General features: G+C 41.3%; 2 long non-coding RNA genes across 5 annotated transcripts in view; one reads left to right on the forward strand and one right to left on the reverse strand.

Moving 5' to 3' along the window:
• LOC122461450 overlaps positions 1-13,123 on the forward strand; it is a 31,338-nt gene extending 18,215 nt beyond the window's left edge. Inside the window, exons 2-7 of one of the 4 annotated variants that reach the window (XR_006283348.1) lie at positions 6,999-7,035; positions 7,404-7,525; positions 8,100-8,192; positions 8,347-8,461; positions 11,275-11,328; positions 12,091-13,123. This is a non-coding gene — a long non-coding RNA (uncharacterized LOC122461450). The remainder of the gene's footprint in view (positions 1-6,998; positions 7,036-7,403; positions 7,526-8,099; positions 8,193-8,346; positions 8,462-11,274; positions 11,329-12,090) is intronic. The other 3 variants (XR_006283347.1, XR_006283349.1, XR_006283346.1) reach the window with 3 other exon arrangements.
• LOC122461451 lies at positions 244-22,074 on the reverse strand. The gene is made up of 3 exons (XR_006283350.1): positions 21,749-22,074; positions 13,632-13,789; positions 244-843 (listed from the first exon to the last, which is right to left on the reverse strand). It is a non-coding gene; the product is annotated as an uncharacterized LOC122461451 (long non-coding RNA).
• Positions 22,075-23,387: the final 1,313 nt, after the last annotated feature.

A 23,387-nucleotide genomic window follows, 5' to 3' on the forward strand; every position in this document is an offset into this window, starting at 1 on the left:
AAAGAACATAGGAATTGTCATCCCAGATCAGACCAATGATACTGCGTGTATCCTGTTCCTTATGGTGGCCAGAACAGATGCTTCAGTGTAAGGTATAAAATTCCAAGGGTCAGACTCCCAGCTGGTATTAATTGTCATAGCTACATTGACTTCCTCTAAACATAGCAAGTTGTATTCTGGAGTGACCAGAACAGCACTAACTTCAATATTGTTTTGTATTTTTCTGTATTATTCTTTCCTCCTTTTCTCAAATCATCTTAACACGTTTTTGACTACTGCTGCACGTTGAATTGATTTTAGTTGAAGCTGTCCACAGTGATGACTGGGTCTTTTTTCTGAGTGGCTGTAGGTGACTTAGGACTCATCATTGTGTACGAGTAGCTGACATTGTTCCTCCAAACATGTATTACCTTGCACCCATCCACAAAGAATTTTATTTAACTTTGTGATGCCCAACTGGCTAGCATTTTAACAGACAAATGTTGGAGTAAAGGGTGGTGGCTGTATCCATATACCATGTTTTATACATAGAATTGTTGATTGATTATTATTTGCATATGATGTATCCTATGAGACCCACCATAGAATGGGATCCTGATCTATTTGGCACTGTACAAATACAACACAGAAAGATGGTCCTTGCCCAAAAGAGGTCGTAATTTAAATGAATGACCTGACTAAACAAATTATTAAAATAGTTGTGCACGTAAATTAGTAATTCACTAGTAGTGCACTGTTTGGTCAGCAAAGGCTACGAGACAGTCTATTTGTAGATCTTGAACCTTATGATGCTTTAAAGCAAGTATGAGCTAAGTGCATCCACTTATTGGCACAGCGCTGCCCCTGTTTGAGAAAAATGCAAAGTGAATTTAAACCAAAAGGGAGACCCATGCAGTCACATACTTTAAAAAAAATAAAAACATTAACAACGCCAGCATGTAAGATGTCAGGCTCAAGAATTAATGGAATGCATAAAATGGAAGGATGTTTGCAACACTGCTTGATCAGTGCCTGAAAGATAGAAATGATTCTATACTTTTCCCCAGCATGGACACAGATTGCTGGAAGGGGTATGTTCTCCTGAACAAAATGCTGGAGGCCGTCTTATCTTCCTCTTCCTTCTCCAGAGTTTCCAAGCCAAGCTCATCTCGTGTAGCTTAATGGCTTCCTAGGAAATCTAGACGTTTGAAAGAAATTAAACAGCTGTATTAATTTTTACTCACACTAGCAATAACAACCTGGGTAGTATGCACCTAAATTTCTTCATCTATGCAGTGTATAAATAGCCTGGGCCTTTTCTCCTTGCACGGTGCATAGCAGGCTTATACAGGCAAATGGAATCTGCCTCTACATCAGTAGATAGCTCTGTGGCTGTCAGGGCAGACCCTTTCAGGTATTTGGAATTTGAGTTGGTTGAAAAAATTGTTTTTTTATTACCTCAATTGTCCACCATTCCCAGTTTGCTTACTTTAGTGCTGATGGTAGCATTATTACAAATAAATGGCTCTTTTTAATACAACTAATGCTGAACAAAGCTGAGAGAATTTAAGGTTGGTTAGGAAGTTCACTTTTGTTCAGATGCTTTTATGAGCATATATAAAATCTCCCTCCCTCTGCCTGCAGCCCTGGCTTCACAAAAGCTGCCCCTGTCCTCCGATCTCTTCTCTGTATCCTTCCATCCATGAACTGCAGTCAGTCCCTGCTCTCTCCTGCCACTTTTTTTAGTTCTTCAATATACCTTTTTGCTTCTATGACCCTGCATTAGGCCACACCTAGATCCCTTCTTTTCTTTCCTAAACAGCCTTCAATAGATTCCAGTCTAGTCTCATCCCATCCAACTGGTAAATTGCATCCCATCCTGGGACCTAGCTGTCTTGCTTCTGAGCCCTTGCATAAGCATAAGATTTATGGGCTCTAGCTCATATATTTGAATTTAAATGGGTAGGGCTGCAAATTAGATTTTGAGCTCTTTCAAATGGCTTATAAACATCCAGATATGATAAAATTACAAGTGTAATGGATGATTAGAAAGAAGATTGCTTGTTTCAATAATCAGATTTATCTAGCAATATTATTTTTATAAAACCATAATGCTAATTGCCTACAGGCTATTAATTATTAGTCCATTATTTTACTACAGGTCCATTATTACTTGGTAGGTCTATGAGATCATTCTTATATATTTTAGATAAGTACAATATTTTCCCTTTTCCAATCCTTTAGAAGTTCTCTGTTACTTTTTAGGAATAATTATCTGTATTTTAAAGGCCATTTTTCAATCCCGTTAACATACTGTGGCAGGTCACCCAGACTGCGTATGACTCGCATAAGTCAGTCTCCAAAAATTATGCTCATTATTAATAGTTCCTTTTCATAAGGTCTTCATTGCTTCATAAATAAACTGTTTTTCTTTCTTTTTATTTTTAAAAGGAACTTAATCTCAACCATTTGAGTCAACATTAATGGGCCTTTTTTTTTTTTTTTGCTAGTATTTCTCCTTTTCTTGATATATTTGTAAGACCCCCTTTTATGCCTTTAAATGCTGTTATCTAGCAGTGATTCATTCTGCTTTTTTTGCTGCCTTGTGAGCCTTAATTGATTCTTTATATTCTTGTTTGGTTCTCTCCCCACCCCTTCATTATTTTCAGTACAGCTTTCATCTTTTACTTTCAGATCTTTGAGCAGTCCCCCATGAAGCCACATTGGCTGCATCTTGTTCTTTGCATTCTTCTTTTTCAGAGGAATTGTAATCTGCTGTGCTTTAATTACACTGTCTGTTAGGATTCTCCAGCTGTTTTCCACACTGTTGGATTCCAATACCTCCTCTCATGACACTGCTGACAAGAGGCTGTCTTCCAGCAAACTTTACTAATGCAGCTAGGCCTTGATCCTACACCTACTGAAGTCAATGGCAACACTTCCACTCATTTCAATAGGTGTGGGATTGAGCCTTTAGTCCTTACTACTCACACAAATAGTACCATTGATGGTCTGAATGAAGTACTCTCCATTCAAGCCAGTGAGACACTAAGCTTTTAGAGTTCAATAATGGCAAGATCTTTTAAGTGGATTTTAAATTCGATAGTAAGAGGGAGAAGGGGAGTTTCCATAGAATTCAAATACACTGACATGGGTTTCCAACATACAAAACAGAACCTGAACAATAAGGAGCAACATACTAAAGAACTGGTGCGTACAGTGCAGTAGTACACTACAGTGGGACTGTCCCCTGCATATCACGGGAAGAATTCTCACCACAAGGCTGTGCACTAGTAGAAGAACTGCTCCAGCCTTGCCCCCTTTTCTGCTCACCCAATATTCCATCCCTGTCTGCTTATTAGCTTGTAGGGAGTGATTGCAGTGCCGGGTTGTATGGCATGTAGGGGTGCACACCGTCTGCACTGTTCCTCCAAATTCTGTCCCCGCTGTGCAGTAAGAGTGCAATGAATGCCCTCCACGCCCAGGCAAGCGGGGGCAGGGCTTCCTCCTTCTTGCCTCATTTGTGCAGGAGGATCTGCGAGACTATCACCTGTACTATACCACCTCCATCTTCAATTCTTTCCTCCAGTTTTTGAAATTATCCTGAAGTTCCTGTAATCTCCTCCTTTCAGTTGTGTCCTTTATTCCTGTGTTGAGAATTAGTGAGAATTTTCCTACATTTTTCAGGATATCCTTATCCCTCATTATCACATTCTTTGACTTAACACCTGGAAGGCAGCATGATGTCCTATTTTCTTTATCTGGGTCACAGATGACTTGAGCCAGGTTCCTCACTATGTAGTCATCAGGCAGGATTGTTTGCTTCTACCTTCTTTCCAGTGACTCCTGTTCTCTGCTTATTTCTTGTACCCTGCTCAGGCTAATTCCTGTCTTTAGTCTGTTCCCATAGTGTTGCGTCTCACCTTGTCACAGATTGATTGATTGATTGTTTAATAAGGGTGACTAGGACGGAAGACTCTTACCCCTTCACTCTTGCTTTTCCTAATGGCCACATTCTTCTACTTTCCTTCAGCCTCCTTCACAATTATCCCATATGGTCATAGCCTCTGTCTCGTATCTCTCATTGTGTTCCATCTAATCTGCTTCTCTGAGTACTGGCTTCAGCAGCTTTCCAAGACCTGCTGCTGTCTTCCCCATAAAAGGAAATAAAATTGCACTTTATAAATGCATAGCCCTCCTAGGGTTCTCTTAGAAACTGGAACATCACACATGTCCCTCACCTGTAGCCTTCAGGATTCTATACCACAACTGATATATATTTCAGGTAATGTCCATTTCTGATCCTGTTAGCAGAATCCCTTGGCAGTATCTTTCCCTCTGTGAATTCACCCTGAAGGGCTGTGTTTGTGGCTCTCTTCCTGTCCTTTGGTCACAGTGTTTTCTCTGTAGGAGGTATTCTACTTGGTTGGTTCTTCTGCCTCGTTATCAGCAATTAATCACAATTGCCCCCAGCAGCTCACACAGGGAGTCAAAACAAAACACAGGGAATAAACCAGCTCTTGTTTTCAGCCATTGCTCAAAGTTCAGCATCTGAAGTTGCTTCTGTACTGTCACAGAGAAGTCACTCCTTCTAAAGCTCCCATTTACTGGTTTCTATTGACCAAAAGCTTTCCGATGAAAAGGAAGTTTGGTGATAGAAAACCTTGGAAAGAAAGCACACAGCAAAACAGACTGGCAGAGAAATGGGGAAACTCACACCCCACCACATCCTACCTGTGATCAAGGGTAACCTCACCCAGGTCCTGCCCAGAGGCAGGACTTCCCATGAGCCTAGGGCACCGCAGCATTCAGAGGTCCTAGTGAACAAAATCATAGTGGCTGCAGAAGGACTTCTTTACACAGTATACAATTGGACCCAGATTTTCAAAGCCATGTGTGCAATTCTACAGGTTCCAAGCTTGTAACAAATTCTCTTTCTACTCTGCTCCCTATATTCCTCTGATACCAGCATTTCCTGACAACTGATGGTGAGAGCCTTCTCTGCAACTCCTGTCTTCTGGGCCTGACTTCATGGATCTCAACCTCTCATTAACTTCCCATCATATCTTAAATCTCATCTTAAAGCTTATCTTTTTTGGTTTCCTCTACTCCTGAATGCATCTTTCCCTTTGCTGTTAATAATCTCTGCAACTGTGTCATTTAACTTTGTAAATATAAAGCATTTTGGGATACAGTATAGTGATGAACAGTATGCAAAATAAAGTCAGTACTGTATGTTGAAGTTTTGTAGTATGTTGTGGTTTTGTAACAATACCATTTCACTACTTTTGCTTAAGAAAAGAAAATCAAATATAAAAATGATGTAAAATCTCACCGCCGCCTGCCCCCCCCCCCCCCGCCCCGAACCCCAAACAAGAATGGGCTCTGAATGGAAGCTGCAGGTCTACCCTATTGAGACATGCAGCAGGACCTCTTTAGGGGCTCTGTTCTTGGACAAGCATGTCTGGTAAGGCAGAAATTAAACCACAAATTAATTGGCCATTAAGCTACATTCTGCCTAGATTGCTGAACCCAAATCTGTGCATAAAAATGAAAGAAAAAATATTTAAATTCTAACAAATTCTGGCATGTTAATTACAAGTTCAAATCTGTTTCTAGACATAGGGTATTGTGCTGAACTGTATTTTCCCTTTAGAAGATATACCCTAATATATTATTGCTTTTTTTATCGGATACAATAGTTTGCATTAACAAAAAGGGAACTGGAGGCTCTTGGACTATTCTGTGGTGCTGAAACCTCCATTTACCATCTATTTTAAAATGTGCATCTCTTTCAGATACCTAAAGTCTTTTTTATAGAACAGTAAGCTTAGGCTCTGAGCCTGGATTTATAGAGTTGTTCTTGGAATTGATTTTGAAAGCCCTGTACAATAAAAACTTGATTACAGAACTGCAACTACTTGTCCTGAAGGAAATGAAATCACTCTGTTTTTGTAAAGGTGGTTAACCTGAAGGTGAAAACCACTGCTCGAAATAGTTTGTACATTCACATTTATGTTTGTTGATTCCATATAAAACTGAATAACCAAGCATGCTGAAGGTAAAGCCCTCATTTAATTAACCCTCTTGGTGTAGTACCATGTGATTAAATGTGACTGAGCTGCTCCTTGGGGTTTCTGCTACTGAAAATACTAACAATAATCATTTGTTTTGTTTTTATATTTAAACACATTATTGCATAGCTTGGTGCAGAGATAATTACCAATTTTATCTCCTGTGTTTTTCTAACGTTCATTAATAACAATAAAGGGTTGTAGGTTAAAAACTCATTTAATTGCCTTTATGTTAATGACATTATGAATAGCCTTAGCTACAAGATTCTAATTCTGTCCAGTATTCTGTTTCATAGTAAGGCCCCAGGAGAGCTGCTCATTTTATCAGCATTACTGATTCAGAGTTTTCCTTGCAGGTGGGTTTTTGTACATAATCAGAATTAATGCACAACACATTTTGCAAGGAACAGAGTAGAAGCACTCTGAATAAGTAATTAACTAGAGTGCCCAAGGAAAAATGCCTGAGAAAATTTCTTAGCATATTCATAAAACATTAAGAACAGTGACAAACACAGTGGAAACAATTTACTAATAATATGCTTTCATGCCATTTTCTAACTCTTTATTCATCTATTTGTTTAAAAAAAAAAAAAAAAAAGAGCTAGATTTCAGATCTCTCATTAAGGAGCACCTGCCCTTGAAACAGATTACATCCAAGCTACATTGGGCAAGGACTTATTGGAAGATAAATGGACTTCTTTAACGTAAACAGAAAATAGACTTATGTATCCAATATGGACAAATAGCATTCTCTTCCAAGCACCTCCCAGGCCTCGAAAGACCAAACAAAAAAGAGGGTGGAGGTAGTATTTACTTATATATGCCAGGGTTATTAAAAATAAGAGACAATGGCAAAGATGCTAATGGAGTGCAACATATTGTGCACTGTTATGCCACAATCCCACATTTCCACATGAATTGAGGGTTTTTTTTCATCATTTTTAGGTGAGAAAAGTGGTTTAACTTGGATCTCACCTATAAGGTATGTAAAATGTCTTGTCACCAGAAATTTTCCCTGTGGATCAGTGATGGAGCCTTTGTGTTCACTGAATACCAGATCCAGTACCCAGCCCATATATTTGGCTGGGAGCTGGGGTTCTCTGCAGTCAGTGAGAGAGCAGGACCCACCCTAAAGGGCTATGCTTCAGTCATTTGTCTGCAATAATTTTCATGGAGTAGCCTCAATGGCCCATCTGCATGGGAAAGAACTGTAGGATCTGTACTGTGGTGGATCATCTGACCATATGCCCGAATCATCCTGTGCAGCATACCCCAGGGAGCCCCTGCAATGCATGTCTTCTATATACTTCTCTCCAAAAAATTTCTGCTCCATGTCTTTTTGTTCAGCAGAACTGCACCAGCCAATGATCTGTGCACCCACAGATGGGGCTGAGGATTTGCCTCTGAATTCTCTCAGAAAGAGAGGGGACCATGTTTCAAAAACACATTATACAGCGTCACAATTTTGCATGGTATGTTCTTGTTTATTTGTTGCATACTTGCCAATCTGAATGCCTGACTTTATTAACATTAATCAGTAATGCAACCACCAAGCGTTAAAGATTCATGAGCTCAAAAATAAGCCCCATGAGCCTGTCTCAAAAACTGAGATTTAAAAAATAATAAATCTGAGAAGGTGGTTTGGTTTTTTTAAGCCTTTTAGCTCCTGAGCTTTAGGAGGCACACAGGTCAAACTTTCAGGCTTGTCTCCACAACCACAAGGCAAGAAACTTACATTAAGAAAATAAAAAAAGTTGAAATTCTCATAGTTGGGGCATTAAGAAAAACATCAAATATTGCGAGACTCATGATAAAGTTGCAAGAGTTTGCAATACTGGATAATGCAAGGTTACTTTGGGGTCAATCTTTACACAAAAAGAGAAGGCCAAATTCACCCTGGTTTTACTCCATTTACTTCAGTGGAATTAGCCAAATTCACTTTGGTGTAATAGTGCTCTTGAATAACACCTCTAAGGCAAAAACATATTTTTCTTCAACATCAGTCACAACAAGCCTCATATTGTTCCACCTTTTTTGTCTCTTCAGTGACAAATTTGTTGTTTCAAGCCTCTGATGCCCTAAAGCAGAGGTTCCCAAATGAAGACTCGTGTGTAATCCCATTGAACTCACACGCAAAAAGTAAGGCATGTACTTAAAATACCATGCTTGGTGTAGTATTGGACCATAAGACTTGTCATTCACTTGTCAGTTCTGACTCAAAACTAGAGCTGGTTAGGAATTTTTTTTTTAATCAGAAAATGCCTGTTCATCAAAACTGAAACTTTTTTTGCAGAAACCTGTTGGTGTTGGGCTAAAATTTTGTTGGGAACATTTCTCAGGTCCAGGATGGATTTTCTAGTCATGGGGGAGAGAGAGCAAGAGCGCGCCTGAGACCTCCCACATCCCAGGTGAGTGGTGTAACTGCAGACTATAGTATCAGTCTTTCTCTGCTCCAGCGAATATTTCATTATTTATTTATTCGAAGTGAAGCAGCTTCACCAGGAGACACAAAGAGCTTGATTCTATAATTCCAATGTGCAACAAAAATAAATGTTAAAACCTCAATTTTTCTCAAAAGGGGATTCTTCTTCTTTTCTGGCCAGCCCTACTCAAAACATGGCATGTTCTGCTCCAATGTCACATGATGCTGGAGTAAGGAGGAGCAGCAGCCTGTGCTTTATTGCAAGTTAGAGCAGCCATAAATTAACGGTAACCTACCAGTGATGGATCACTGAGGCCCAGCAAGTTGGGCTCCACAACCCTGGTTTTACAATGAACCAGAGTACCTATCTCAAAATCCTGAAGCACCAATACTGGCATGTGTACCATTGATTGCAGCGAAGGTCTTGCTGGTAAATGGTGATTTAATGATCCTACAATATGCATCCAGAGTTCCGTTTATCTTTGCCAAAATTTAAAAAAATAATTTTAAAGCAATCTAACAGTTCTGAATGTGTTTGAAACATGCTGACCAAGAGTGTGTAGTAGCACCAATAGCCAGCAATTTGGCAATCGCTTTTAGGAGGTTCAAAGTGTCAGCACTAGAGACACTAATATGATTAAACTATGCAGAAGCAATTAGTTCACGTCTTCCTTCAGTACTACAAACCCAGTCAGTTTTCACCTGTGTGTATTACACAGGGTCTATCTTACTAAAAGTTACCTGAAGTGCATGGGTAGCATTAAAACTTATGATTTTAAGGCCTGATCCTGAGAACAGGTGAGCACCTTTTTGCCAACCATTGAATTCAGTGGGAGATGAGAACACACAGCACCTTACAAAAGGTGTTGAATCTGCTCAGAAGGATGGACCCTAGCTTGTGTGTTAAGAAAATCTTCCTGCCAGTATGGACAATAATAAAATTAAACAATTGGTCTTGTAAGGGGATTAGGGCCTTGCATTCAAGGCAACACTAGATAATCAAATGGAAAGTGTTTTGTACGATTGTCCCAGATGCTGGTGCATGAACATAGTGTTTGGGTGTACTGTGCAGTGAAAACACTTGTGTTTTCACCTATAAAATTATAAAGACAAATCTGTATGTATAACTCCAAAGAGGTCATAATAAATCCCTTCACATCTAACTCCTGCTTCCTGAAATATTCACCTAGAAGGTTAGGAATAAGAAATGATTGTATCCACAGTGCATGATTTTTTTTTCCATGCAGAGAGCAGTGTCAGTTTAATTTAGCTTAAACTGCATTTGGATCTACAGTTGTGAGCAGCTGTTATGGCTATGTATGTTAACAGAGTGCAATTTACTTCCATGGGAGCATGTCAAAGCATATAAAAACTCAGCGCAAAGAAAAGACAACAAACAACAACCATGCCTGTTCATAAATTTGCCATACATCTTGATTCCACAAGGGGCTCTGTAGTAGAGCTGGGCAGAAATGGTTTTCCCATCACATGAGGATTTTTTGAGATTTCAACAAAATTTTCCACCACAAATTAGGACAAAGTCAAATTTTCTTGAACAAAAAATCGGGGGTGTGGGGGGGATGACATTGAATTGGGCCAATTTAAAGATTTTATTTTGACTTTGAGCTTAGTTGATTTTGTTTTTAAAATTACAAATTTAAATTTTGAAATGAAAAGTAATTTTTACCTGAAAATGGAATTTTTTCACTTAGTGTTTGAAACAGGACATTCTGACAATTTTGAAACTTTTTTTTCAAAATGGGGAATTTATCTAACCCATTCTTTCCAGTGAAGAGTTTGTTTTGATGAATCTGCTTTTTCTAACAAAAAAAGTGTCATTGAAAAATTCCCAGCCACCTCTATTCCATAGTAAATAACTTGTTCTCATGTTTTTGTACACATGGTACATAGATAGTATGGGGCCATATAAACTGTTGTTATTTGAAAATAGATCTGTTTTATATTATAGGGAAATAAATCTAGCAAGAAAATTGCTGGTTTTGAAGTACATGTTTCACTTGCAAGCCAATTTCTTGCTATGAAACTTTGGCTATGTACACACAATTTTTGAAACATCTTAAAAATCATTATGGGAGAAACATTGATTCTTATGTGGAATATTAGGTATTTTGTATCTTAATTTCAAGTAGAATTTTATTCTGACCTGATATTTATTCATGTTCAACTAGTTTTGTCACAGCAATATTTCTGCATATTTTGATGGCAAAGTGTATAATATGACCTCTCCACAATTCATTAATCTCTGGTTTTTCTGTAAATCTATCCAGCTATGCAATACTCTCAAGGCTTTCAGTTAAGTTTTGCCCTGTTTACTGTCACAACTCGCACACCAGCAAAAGTCCCCAGATGCTAAAAGATCAGAAGTGAATTTTGGGGAAATTTTAATCTGCATCAGATATTTGAATCTGGAGCCTCTCCCTCTGAAAGATATGGATTTTTTTAAAAAGGGAAAATAGAAGCCATGAAAAATATGCAGCCTCAATGTAGATTCACAGAAAAATGAAATATATTGGTGCAACAATAATTGCAGACCTTGTCTTGGCATATTTTCTAACAAAGTGGTGAGTTCTACAAAGCTTACTCCTATAGAACTCTCACTCAAATCAATAAGGGCTCTGTTTGCTAAGCACTGACAGGATTGGGCCCTATTTTTCCATGCTGTCTAACATGAATTAGTTACATGATCATTTTAGGTGCCTGTTCGGTTTGCTTTTAAAACTCAACATTTTTTTCCCCTTTTCTGCAAATCATCTAAAGTGTTGTTTTTTTTTTTTATAGTAAATAAATTACAGAAGAATTGCTTAAGAAATCTTTGCTACCACTTGAAGAAAGGTATTTTCCTTTAAATAATGATTTGTACTAACATAGTGATTGGACCTGTGAAGTCAACATTTCCCTTAAAGCTAGGCACATTTCCTAACATTTTGCATTTGGTAAATATGCATACCTACCAGTTATAGAGTAACAAACTTCTCTGTTTGCAATAGATTGCAAAGAAGAAAAACAAAATAATGTATATTTTTCAACTTCCTTATGCTTTAACCTTTCTTGAGAAAAGACTCATGGGACATAATTGAAGGAAAGTGTTTTTCTTTAGCAGATGGATTGCTTTGCTAAGATAATATTTTAGTTATGCCAATAAAATGAAGGGTACACAGAAAACCATGAAACTGCCAGGAGTTGTTAGTGTATGACTATTACCAAGGCAGAAATGAGGCCAAAGCAATGATAAATGTGCACATCTCACACACTCCATCAGCTGAAGAATGACCTGGATACTCTTTACATCTGAACACCAAGTGGGCCAACATTTTTCACAGCAGCACTTAATAGTGGACATTAACTTTGCCCTCTCCAAAAGGGCTGACCTGAAGGCTACCCTCTGTGGTTTTCCAAACTGTAATCACTTGTTCAGCCTGTAATTTTATCAAATAGCATGCACCTTTTCCAGCCACTTATTGGCCAATTAAGTCAAGTTCTCACTGAGGGGGTCCAGCTGGCTTCAAGTTATCTTAGATGAATTGATTGAAGACATTCTGCAATCTATGAACCCAGTTTAATGATCTAGGTGATAATACTTGTAATTCTTCTCAGTCAAGGGAATTCGCTGCAGCTGTTGTCTGCAAATCCATGGTCTGATAGAGTGAAGTACCAGAAGAGCATTAATCCGCCCTCAGAGTTTTATAGAGATGACTGCATTGTGAAATGGGAAATTTAAAATTCACACAGCATTGCCAAGTGAAGACAATTTTTTGTTGATGTGTTTTTTTATTTTATTCTATTGTAAATGTTAAAAAGGTTACACTGAAGAATGTTATTGATAATACTTAAAAATGGTGGCTGGATAGCCATATAAAACAGCCTACTAAAAATATTGTATAAAATGGTTGAGATACAAAATAAGCTTTAACCTAAAGCATGAACATAATAATTTTTGAAATGCAGAGGTGGGATGGGACTCATAGAACTAAAATCACTGGACCAGATTTTGCTCTAGCCACACAGGAGTAAATCCAGAGTAATGCCACTGAAGTCGGTGGTGTTACTCCAGATTTACACCAGTGTAAATGAGAGCAGAATCAGTCTCATTATTTTTACATGAAATTATTACAAGGAGGACCTAAATCAATACTAAGGATCAGATTCTGCTCTCAGCTACAAGGCTGTAAACCTGGAGTAACTCCATATTTACCCCAGTATAAATGAGAGTAGAATATGTCCCTACATTTGAGCTCCTACCCCTCCCTGGACTTACCACTAGTGAAATGACAATAAAGAAGTGTCTTACTTTTACACAGGCCTTTAGAGTATCTCTAAAACCTGTGCTAGTCTGCAGGATGACATAGGAAAAAAGAAGTAAGCATGTTTGCTTGCTTTAGTTGTGTATGTACGTTTCCTAAACCAATGGAATGTTAATCCCTTCCCTATGAAACAAATAATGTAACTAACACTAGGGAATATTTTTCATGCTGAAAATTCAAAATACCTAGAAATGAAATATCCCACAGTGCATCTGTGAAGTTTCTGTTTATAAAATGGAATGACTGGGTTTTGATTTTCCTGTAGAAGTGGCAGCTGCAATATTAATTTATGCTGTGCAGAAAAGACATCCATTCCATTTCTCACTCGAATGGACTTCCTTTTTTCTGAGTGGTGTGATTGAACCTAGCTTTGGGGATGTATGGCTTGCTGAGAGATTCTGCTGCTTTTGATGAGATTTTAAATTTTTACTGTAGGATACAGGGAAATTTTTTTCTTTTTAAAGGGTACACTTTCAAAGTGTGACATGGGGTTTCAAGGCCTCCTTCATTTCCACCCATTACTCAGGAGTGCTGAATAGAGCCCCAAATCATATGGATGTTGATGTGGCTATAACACTGCACTGCTTTGACAAGGACATAATTATTTAGGTCCTGAGTCTGTCATTTTTATTTACATTGAATAGCAGCTTGAAATCAATGGGACTACTCATGTAGAATAGTGCTACTCAGCCTGACCAATGGTAGCAAAACCAGTCCCTTTAATTAATTAGAACTTATTTCAGGCACTAGTGTCTGGGGACTTCAACAATAATTAAAACTGATATAAACATTCTAAACCCCTATATATAAAAACCAATGAACTCCTCTCCTTACCTTGCGATCTTTATCTGCCTCATAGGAGGAGATGTGGCCTAGTAGCTAGAGAGCTGGACTAGGACTCAGAGATGTAGGTTCTAGTTGTTGCTCTTCTACTAACCTGCTGAATGACAATGGGCCAGTCACTTCACCTCTTCATGCCTCACCTTCCCCATCTATGAATTAGGGATAATAATACTTACCTGCTTTGTAAAGTGCTTTGAGATCTACTGATGAAAAGCATTATAGAGGAGCTAGATGTTATATTTAAATACCCTTGTAATCCCAATTAGATTTGGTTAAATACTATTCAACAAATATTAGCTGCACATTTCCTTCAGCCCACCCTTCATAAACATCTTACAGTTTGCATGGAAAGTTTACAAATCTTGGATCATTTGGACCAACATGGGGGGAAATAACACCCCCTAGCAGAATGCCCTGCACTATTTAAACTGGGGAAGGGGCAGGGACGAGGTGGGGCAAGAGTTCCAGCTTGAGGATCTCAACTCTTTGCTTCTTTGGCAGCTCTGCACAGGAGACAGGCAGGCTTTCAGGTAGGCATGTCAGTGATTGGGTACTATAGGGGTGGGTGCTATAGAAAACCCTCAGGTAGGTGGATAGGTCCCACGTTATTTAGAGCAGTCGTTCTCAAACTTCTTTGTGTCTGTAGTAGTTTACACCTCCCCCTGGGCACCTAGCCAGCAGCCACCACTCATCAACCACCCAGCTCTGAAGACCGAGCGGAGAGGGGCGGCTGCTGGCAGGGCTCCCAGCTCTGAAGGCAGCACACCGCCAGCAGCAGCGCAGATCTAAGGGTGGCTATACCATCCCACCCCACCCTTACTTCTGCGCTGCTGTTGGTGACAGCACTGCCTTCAGAGCTGGGCACCCGGCCAGCAGCAGCGCTCTCCAGCTGCCCAGCTCTGAAAGTGCGCAATAAGTTTTGTTTTTCCCCCCTTTTCCGCCCCCCTTAACATTCTCATGCCCCCGAGAATACATTCCATGCCCCCTCCGAGGGGCACAGCCCCAGTTTGAGAACCTCTAATTTAGAGCTTTATGGGAAATTTGGGGGATAAATCTAAGAGGCTGCATGGAGAAAGGATCTCAGAGCTATGTCGTTCACAAAACCAGTGAGATGTTTTGTTCTAGGTCTTAGTTTTTTTGTCCTGGTTTGTCCTTTGTCGTCTCATGAAACTACCAGTTTAAACTTGCACTATTATATGGCCCCTGTTTTTTTTTTCCTTTAAGTTATTATTAACGGTGAAGTGCAAACCACATAGTGCAATTGGATTCATCACTCTTTACAGCTATTTCCCACCTCCTCCCCCATTAAAATATGCCAGTCTGCCAGATATGGATCTTCCAGTGCTCAGGGAGAAAGTGGTGAGTGTGGATCACTATTCATACCAGTTTGGTGGATCACTCTTGATTTTATTATATGGAACTCCAGTCTGGGCCAGCCTTATGTGTTTTGCTGCACAGGGTGGAAAACATTTTCAGCAGTCTCTCTTCCCTCCCCACCCCCCAAAGCGAAAAAGCAAACCCATAAACAAAACTGGGGATTTGGCACCCTGGAATGTGATGGAGTGCCCGTGAATTATGGCACCCCGGTGGCCACCCAGATCATCCACCTTTAAGGTTGGTCCTGATGCCAGTCCTCCAGCACTGCATGAGCTAGCTGCACCCTATGAACTGGACATTTAGAAATCCCTGGTTGTTCTGGTTCCTATTTCAGCACTTCGTCATCTCTGCAGAATTACTACACTATTGTTCACCCACTTTGAACTCCCTGTGTGGTGGTGTAAATGATTATATGCTGTGCAGGGCAGTGGCATATCGTGGTCGTATACACTGTGTGAGGCCTCTCATGATATGCAAAATGAGTTAGCAGTAGGGCAAGCAGCTTTGCAAAATACATTTGCTCATGCTGCAAGACCCAAGTGGGCTTCTGTGGGCTGTCCCATGCAGGCGAACCTACCCTTGACTACAACAGTTTTGCTTGCGTATGGACTACAGACTCAAACCCTCTGAGTCTGTACAAATGTCCTCATGAACAGTTTTGGAAAAAACATTTGTGTAATGGTTTGAGGACTGTGTTAAAATTAGAAAAGGAGTACTTGTGGCACCTTAGAGACTAACCAATTTATTTGAGCATAAGCTTTCGTGAGCTACAGCTCACTTCTGAAGTGAGCTGTAGCTCACGAAAGCTTATGCTCAAATAAATTGGTTAGTCTCTAAGGTGCCACAAATACTCCTTTTCTTTTTGCAAATACAGACTAACATGGCTGCTACTCTGAAACCTGTGTTGAAACTGTAAGCTATCATTTTAAGAGTGGGGGATTTCTTGGGCCTGCCTGCAGGCAAGGTGGAGTGGGGTGAGTTGTACCTGGCTATTTTAGGGAGCAGCCTGCTTTGTCTCTCTGGTTTGGGGTTCTTATGTGGTTTATTTCTGAATTCTAAGAACTAAGGTAGTGTTAATTTGCAACCCTCCAGAAGAACTATCAAATGGTTTTTAGCTAAAAATCTGTTTTTATGCAGCAAACATAACAATTTGCATAATTGGAGATTCTGTAAATGTGTTAGAACTTCTATAATATTGGCCTTACTCTTCAGATCTGCGCTTAGAATTCAGCAGGCACAATTATGTATCCCTCCCCAATCCTGGGGCTGCCTGTGGGCTGCTCTAAGGTATGTCAGCTTCTAATGGCCCCTAGGGGTACTCTGAGGCCTGGAGACAACCAGAGTGCAGTATGTTCCAGCCATTCTTGTGTCATGACCTCAACCCACCCCCTATGCCAGGGCTGGGGCCAGGAGGGGGTCATGGAAAGCCACCCAGAGCAGTTCTTTTCCACCTTAGGCTTTCCCCAGGCTGAAGAAATCCCCAACTGTCCTTTTTGGGCAACTTTTAAGTCCTCTTTGCACTGCTAGTAGTGCAAAGGGAATGCATTAGGGCTCAGGATCTGGCCCATTATCTTTGATACTGTGTTTTATAGTCTTCTCCTCTAGCCCACTCTCCTTCCTAAAGAGGCAGGGTGGAATGAATACATGAAAAGAGTACAAAGTGGAATAAATCTTCTTAGTTGCAGCAGAATAACAGCAGTAGAACTGGATGTGATCTTTAGGAGGTGTTCCAGTTGGGGAGGGCACTGAAAGGAAAGCACGTAAGTGACATTCCCAGTGTTGCGTCTCATTGTGTTGCAGCAGGCTAGTCTGTGGAATTTATTGCAACGCAACATCATTTGAGGCAAGAGTTTTTAGTAGGATTCAAAGAAGGATTTGACATTTATATATACAACCTAAACATCTAGTGTTATAATGGCAAGGGTTTAAAGAAAAAGGAGGTTTGGAAGGAATACAAAATCTCATGTGTCAGGGCATTAGCCAAAATCTTTCCCTGTGGTCAGGTTATTCCATAACTGCCTACTGCAAGGTCTCTTGCACATTCCTCTGAAGTAGCTAGTGTTGGCCACTGTTGGGAACAGGACATTGGATCAGACTGACCACTGGTCTAATCCACCATGGATATTCCACTGTTTCAAAAATCCCTGCTCTTACAGACATATTTTAATATGATGGGTTAGATTCTCAGAGTGCTTTTTAAGTTCACAGTAAAGGATTTATAAAATCTTCAAGCTTGGGTGCGTAACATTAGTCTCCTAAATCTATTAGGCATCTAAATAAAAGTGGCCTGATTTCCCAAGAGGCTTAGTACACACATCCCACTAAAGTCAATGGGCTGTTCAGGTGCTTAGCACCTAAACATGATTTTAGGAGCCTACCTTTAGGCACTCTAGTTTCAAAATGTGGGCCTTAGGGCCCAACCATACTACAAGTAGAAACCAGTTTGGAGCCCCAGATACAACACAGGTATCCCCCAGCATGGTTAAAGTACAGCTCCATCATGTGGTGCAGAGATAACCTAGTCATGTTTTCATTTCAGAGTGGCAGCCAGGTTAGTCTGTATCAACAAAAACAACGAGGAGTCCTTGCGGCACTTTAGAGACTAACAAATTTATTTGGGCATAAGCTTTTGTGGGCTAAAACCCACTTCATCAGACGCATTGCATCATTCTAACTCTGACCAGCGTTGCTGACTTGGCTGTATCAAAGGATAAGTTCTGGTTATGTCAGCCTCTTTCATTCTATTGCTAAGGTACGTGGAGCCTGAATTCCCTAAGTGCACTTAGAGGGGAGAGGGGACATCCTGCCCTCTTTTCTGCAGCACCAGAGACAGAGGACTGGTGTCGTTCAGCTTTGCAAGGAGGGAATAAGCGTGGAGTCATGGAGACATTGCTCATTTCCTGTATAGCACAGAGCTTTGCTCTGTGGTGGCTCCCTGTGCAGGGGAAAGTACAGGCCTGGACAATCTGCTGTTTTCTCGACCCTCCTGTCCTGCAAAGATGGAGAGTCTCTGTTAAGCTGTCTGTTAACCACTCGCATTAATGTGATTTACCATTATTGTCCAGGTCTCTCATTTGCAGCATAAGGGTCAATGATCTCACCAAACTGGTTTTGTGTACAGAAAATGTGGCTTTCCCCAGTGACCTTCTGGTGAGGTTTGAGGTATTGGTGAAACTTTTGACTGACTCTGTCAGTTTGCAGTCCGCCTCATGTTGCCCCTGGAATGTATTTTAGGCCTGCAGTATCTCTGGGTCTGCTCCACACAACAGTTGGGAGGATTTCACCCTCTCCTATTATTCTTTCATATCCCATGGGAAGCTTTGGAAGTGCTGCAGCCTCCTCCTCCAGCTCTCTGCCAGGATCCCTTCCAGCCCGAGGGATCCAGGAGGCTTCTCGGCCTATATTTTTGGTCGGGATGGAGTTTATTTCCTCACACTGCGCAGTGAGTGAATGGGTGACACACAGGAGTTGGTAAAATGCGAACAGCAGGTATTCAATATAACCTTCGAGCAGCAGCATGGTGTCCCTGCTCCCCCACCTGCCTGCTTGGTTCCCTGCTCCCCACCATGGTGGCTGCTTTTACACAACTGGCAGTGGCTCCTGCCTTAGAGAGGAAACCGCTCTCCCCATCCCTGTCATGGCATGGCTCTGCCTGGTCATCGCTTCCTTACCCAGCCCTGCTCCAGCCACTGTCTCCAGGTGCCCCCTTTCCCTGAGCTGCCCCATCTCACACCCTCCCAGGGTACTGAGGAAATACTGTGGGGGAGAAAACATAGAGCTGCCCTCACCATATTTCCATGGCAGGGGTGCTAGCTCCCACTGCCCCTGGGACTAGCACTCAGGGGATTTGGGTTCAATTCCTGGCTTTGCTGCTGGATGACATTTCCCTCCCTGTGCCTCAGTTTCCTCATTTATAAAATGGGGAGAATGATACTGTCTTCCTTTGCAAAGTGCTTTGAGATCTACAGATAAACAGTACTACATAAGACCTAGGTATTATTTTATTTGTTACTCACAGTGCATAAAGTTAAGTGTATGTGTTAGACTTTGCAGGACTGGGACCTTAATTTGTACATTTTTAGCATTATAGATAGCTATAGTAATGGTTGGCTATGGATTTTGTTTTTTGTCTCTTTAGATGTTGCTCTTTAATATGAAGGAAAATTAAAACATAATGAAAAAGCATTCTCTAAATAAGTGCAAAATTGTATCTAACCCATCAGGAATGTGATTTGTAGGAAATGTAAATCAATTGTTCAAAAGAAAGTGATTTTCAGTCAGTTAAATTTTCTTAAATGTTCAAATCCCTCAGCTCTGTTTAGGAGCACGGCTTTTCCCTAGATCTGTTGAGAATTCACATGCAGCCTTTAATAAATGGTCAAGCCTCCAGGCATGGCACTTGTGGCTGCTGTTCTGGTTGGACATAAGATAATGATGCCCATAGTTATTCATAAGTGCTACCTATTGAAAACATAACCCCAGGCACATTTGCAAATTGCTGGCCTGATACTGCACTCCTGGCACACCCCAAATTTCCAGTGTCTTCTGATGACCCCTCTGATCCAGTGGTTTGAAAATCTCTGATCTTCCCTCTCCATTCCTCCTATTATGGAGGACTTGCAGAATGGCCTGTAACTTTTAGAGGGAGCCAAAATAAAGGTGGAAAATTTCAACCCCATGCTCCTACTTACATGTGTTTTCTGGCAGATGCTTTAGCTCATCTCCCTCATCACAGTCTGCCTTGTAATTTGGTTAAAATAATGGGCCTTATGCTAGTCTGACATTGGTGTAATGCCATTGACTTCAGTGGAGCACTTCTCACCAGGGCATAAACAGGAGAAGAATCAGGTCCAATATATTGATGGATGTAGAAGGTAGTACTGTAACTCCACATCACTTTAAATACATGCTCTTGATTATGGAAAATATCTTTCTGACTGGAATGTAAATTTAAGAAATCATTGGTACAGAAAATTAGGGAAGCAGAATTACAGTTTTTACTTTATTCATTTCTGGTATCATCACATCTTCAGACATCTGTACGTATAATTATAAACTGCCTCTACAAAGGCATTCATGGTACCCACGCACCTATATAATGGCGTATATATTATGCCATTAATGCTTTTGTGTGTTTGTATATGTATTTTCCTCATGTTTACGTAAGCCATTTTATTGTGCTTTAATCTTTAGCAGTGCTATATTTTGCTTGTAGTAATGTTTAGTAAGAAAAAAATAACTTCTGATTATGAAATCTAACATAACTCAAGTTCTTTTCAGTAATTTCCAAAAAGTATCATTAGATCATAAAAAGTAGAATAGAAAGTACGAATAATATTTAAATAAATAATTTGAGCCATCAGCATTGAAAACAAGTGTAACCCTATATTTACATGAAAGGTCAGTTGTGATTTTAACTCTTGTGTAAACCAAGTTATATATGAACTGCACATTTATCATTCATACACATATGCCTTATAACATACTGTGTGCATTTTTGCACATTAGAAGCAGGACAGCCTAATTGCAGCTGGACATTCTGAAAGAGCATATGAATAGCGGGACAGGAACTTCTCTACTCTACTCTGTTACACCACCTTAAAACTGGTGCGTGTAACTGCATTGGCATAAATCTGCATTGATTTTTCACTTATGTGGGGGTATAAATCTGGGGCGACAAGGTGGAGAATGAGGCCCATGTAGTTTAAAGAGTTCTGCTCATGTCATTCAGCAGACATACCATAAGGCCTTTGGATTGCAACTCTGATCTCTGTCATAAAGGTATTAATGGTCTCCAAAAGGTAACATGTAGGCAAACAAATGTAGAAGAAGGGTTTTTGGAAGGCAGGTGAGGATTTCCATGATATGGAGCTACGTAGTGGAACATGAAATACAACCTGAACCTTTAGATGGAGTCCCTGTGGGGTTAGGGTGGGGATGATGTGCACAACACACTAACCCCCTTCCTGCCCTTATGATGGATTCTCAGTCCCTTGGAAAGCTCACTATAGATACAAGTACAGGCGGATGATGCTCCAGAGATGGTTGACCGTGAATCATTCTTGATGTAAAAAGGGCAAGATCCACCAACACAACAGCCCTCCATGACTGTCTCACTCCTACCTTGTGCTCCTCCCCTCTGCTTGTTGTGTACACCTGTTGCTTCTCATCTGATACTTAGTCTGTAAGCTCTTTGAGGCAGAGAATCTTTCTGTTATGTGTGCACAGTGCCTCACACAATGGGGCCCTGATCTTCGAATGGGCCATTTAGGTGCTACTGCACCACAAAAAATAAATAATAGAAAGGACAATACATCCCTCAGTAAGGACCTCAGAATTTGGCCCACACTGAATATACCCATTTCTTGAATAGGAATCTCACTGGCCTGTTAGTTTTCACAGTACAAACTGAACTCTATCCAGGATGCAAGGCAATATTTAGCGAGGGGTTCCTGATTAACCCTCATATAAACCATGATGTTGAAGTTTAAGCTGTTGGTATATGACACCAAGCTCTGTGTTATGGACCCAGTTACACTGGAATAACTCCATTCAGGTTAATGGAGCTCCAATGAGCTCTGAAGGTAGCCTTAGAAGCCCAAGAGAGTAACACAGCCTTATGTCTATTTTTAATGCCTTTAATTTCTTTGTGATAAAAGTGCCCACAAAGTAATGGAGACAGAACATAAACTTTACATCACCTGCTATGTTTCTTAATTTTCTGTGCTTACATTTCCCATGTAGGATACTGTCTGTCAGGCTCTGTCCCTTGACATATCTTGCAGGGATGGCATGGAAGCCAGAGAAGGAAGCATCAGGTTGTAATCATTTAGGAACGCATTTGAAATGCTTCTCAACCAAACAAGAGCAGGATTCAGCCAATGCATGTGGATCCCAGGAACACTCTTGGGCAATTGGGATACAAGAACTGTAAAAGGACTCCCTGCATCAGCTCTGGAATGAAAAAGGTAAATGTTGCAAAACACTGGTGTAGCAGGGTGCTGGTGCAAAAGCACCTAATTAGCCCATGCCCAGTCAGCTCCAATCAGGGGAAACCAATTGGGGCTGATGGAAAAGGCCTGATGCTGGCCTGAGGATTGGCAACACCTGCTGGCCTGACAAGCCAAAGGATAGAAAGGCCGGTAGGGAGCCAGAAGGCAGGGGGCAGCCAGGGAGAAGTCAGTGAACTGGAGGCCTCCTAGCTCAAGGCTGATTCTGCCTGTAAAAGAGGTTGAATAATCCTATAAAGCTTGTAGCTAGATAAACACTGGTGGTGGGATAACTGTAGGTAAATAAAGACATGGGTGTTGCACAACCCTGAAGCCTCTCTGAGCCTTATTGGGGGCAGCAAGTGAGCTCCGGGAAGCGGGGTGGGTCGTGGACGCTGTTACATGTGGGCGCTTGTCTGGGATCCTTTGCCAGAGACACAGTTTAAAGTGACCCGGAGATGGGGGGCACTCTGCAGTGGCTCACAGAGCAACATGGGGAGATGCAGAAGATGCTGCAGACCTTTCAGAAGTCCCACCAGCTAGAGTGGCAAGCTTTACTGGCTTGGCAGGCTGAGCAACAACAGACCTTTCAGGACTTTATCAAGGAACAGGCAACTGTGCAGTAGCAGCTCCTGCAGAAACTCGTGAGTCCTGCGGGGAGAGATGACACCCGACACCTGGGCCTCAGCCTCTGTGAGATGGCCCTGGTAGACCCCGAGGCCTTTTTGGGTACCTTTTGAGTGGGTGGCCCTGAGCGTGGGATGGGACAGGACAACCTGGACCCTGCAGTTAGCCCCATATCTTGCTGGGGAGGTGCAGGTGGCATATATGGCCCCCAGGCTAAGGACTATGATACAGTGGAGGCAGCTGTCTTGGACCGCCTCGGGCTTTCAACAGAGAAATACAGGCAAAAGTTTCGGGCAGCCCGGGGGGCGTGTGGCCCCGGGCCTTTGCCTAGAAATTGACGGACTGGGCGATGCAGTGGTTGAGGCCAGACGCCCAAACCATGGGGCAGATCATGGATCAGGTGATCCTCAAACAATTTGTGCAGTGCCTCCCAGATAGCGTGCGGGTCTGGGTGCGGCGACATCAGTTGGCCATTGTCAAAGTTGCTGTCAAAAGGATGAAGGAATATGCAGGGGCAGACTTCCCTCCGAGGGAGTATCAGACCCGGCAAGAAACCCTGTGAGCACCCTGCTGGGAAGCCAGTAGACAAGCGACAGGAGGAGCACAAGGGAACCCCTAGCCTCCCAGGGCAGCTTGTGTGCTGGCGCTGTGGACATCCAGGGCATAAGAGCCGTGAGTGCCCAGTGATGGACTGTGGGGTTGCTGAATTCTGTGGTTGGACCAAGCCTTGGGGGTGGAAGAAGAGGTGTAGAAT

Source organism: Chelonia mydas, chromosome 8 (genome assembly GCF_015237465.2).
Source record: "Chelonia mydas isolate rCheMyd1 chromosome 8, rCheMyd1.pri.v2, whole genome shotgun sequence".
Classification (NCBI taxonomy): domain Eukaryota; kingdom Metazoa; phylum Chordata; order Testudines; family Cheloniidae; genus Chelonia; species Chelonia mydas.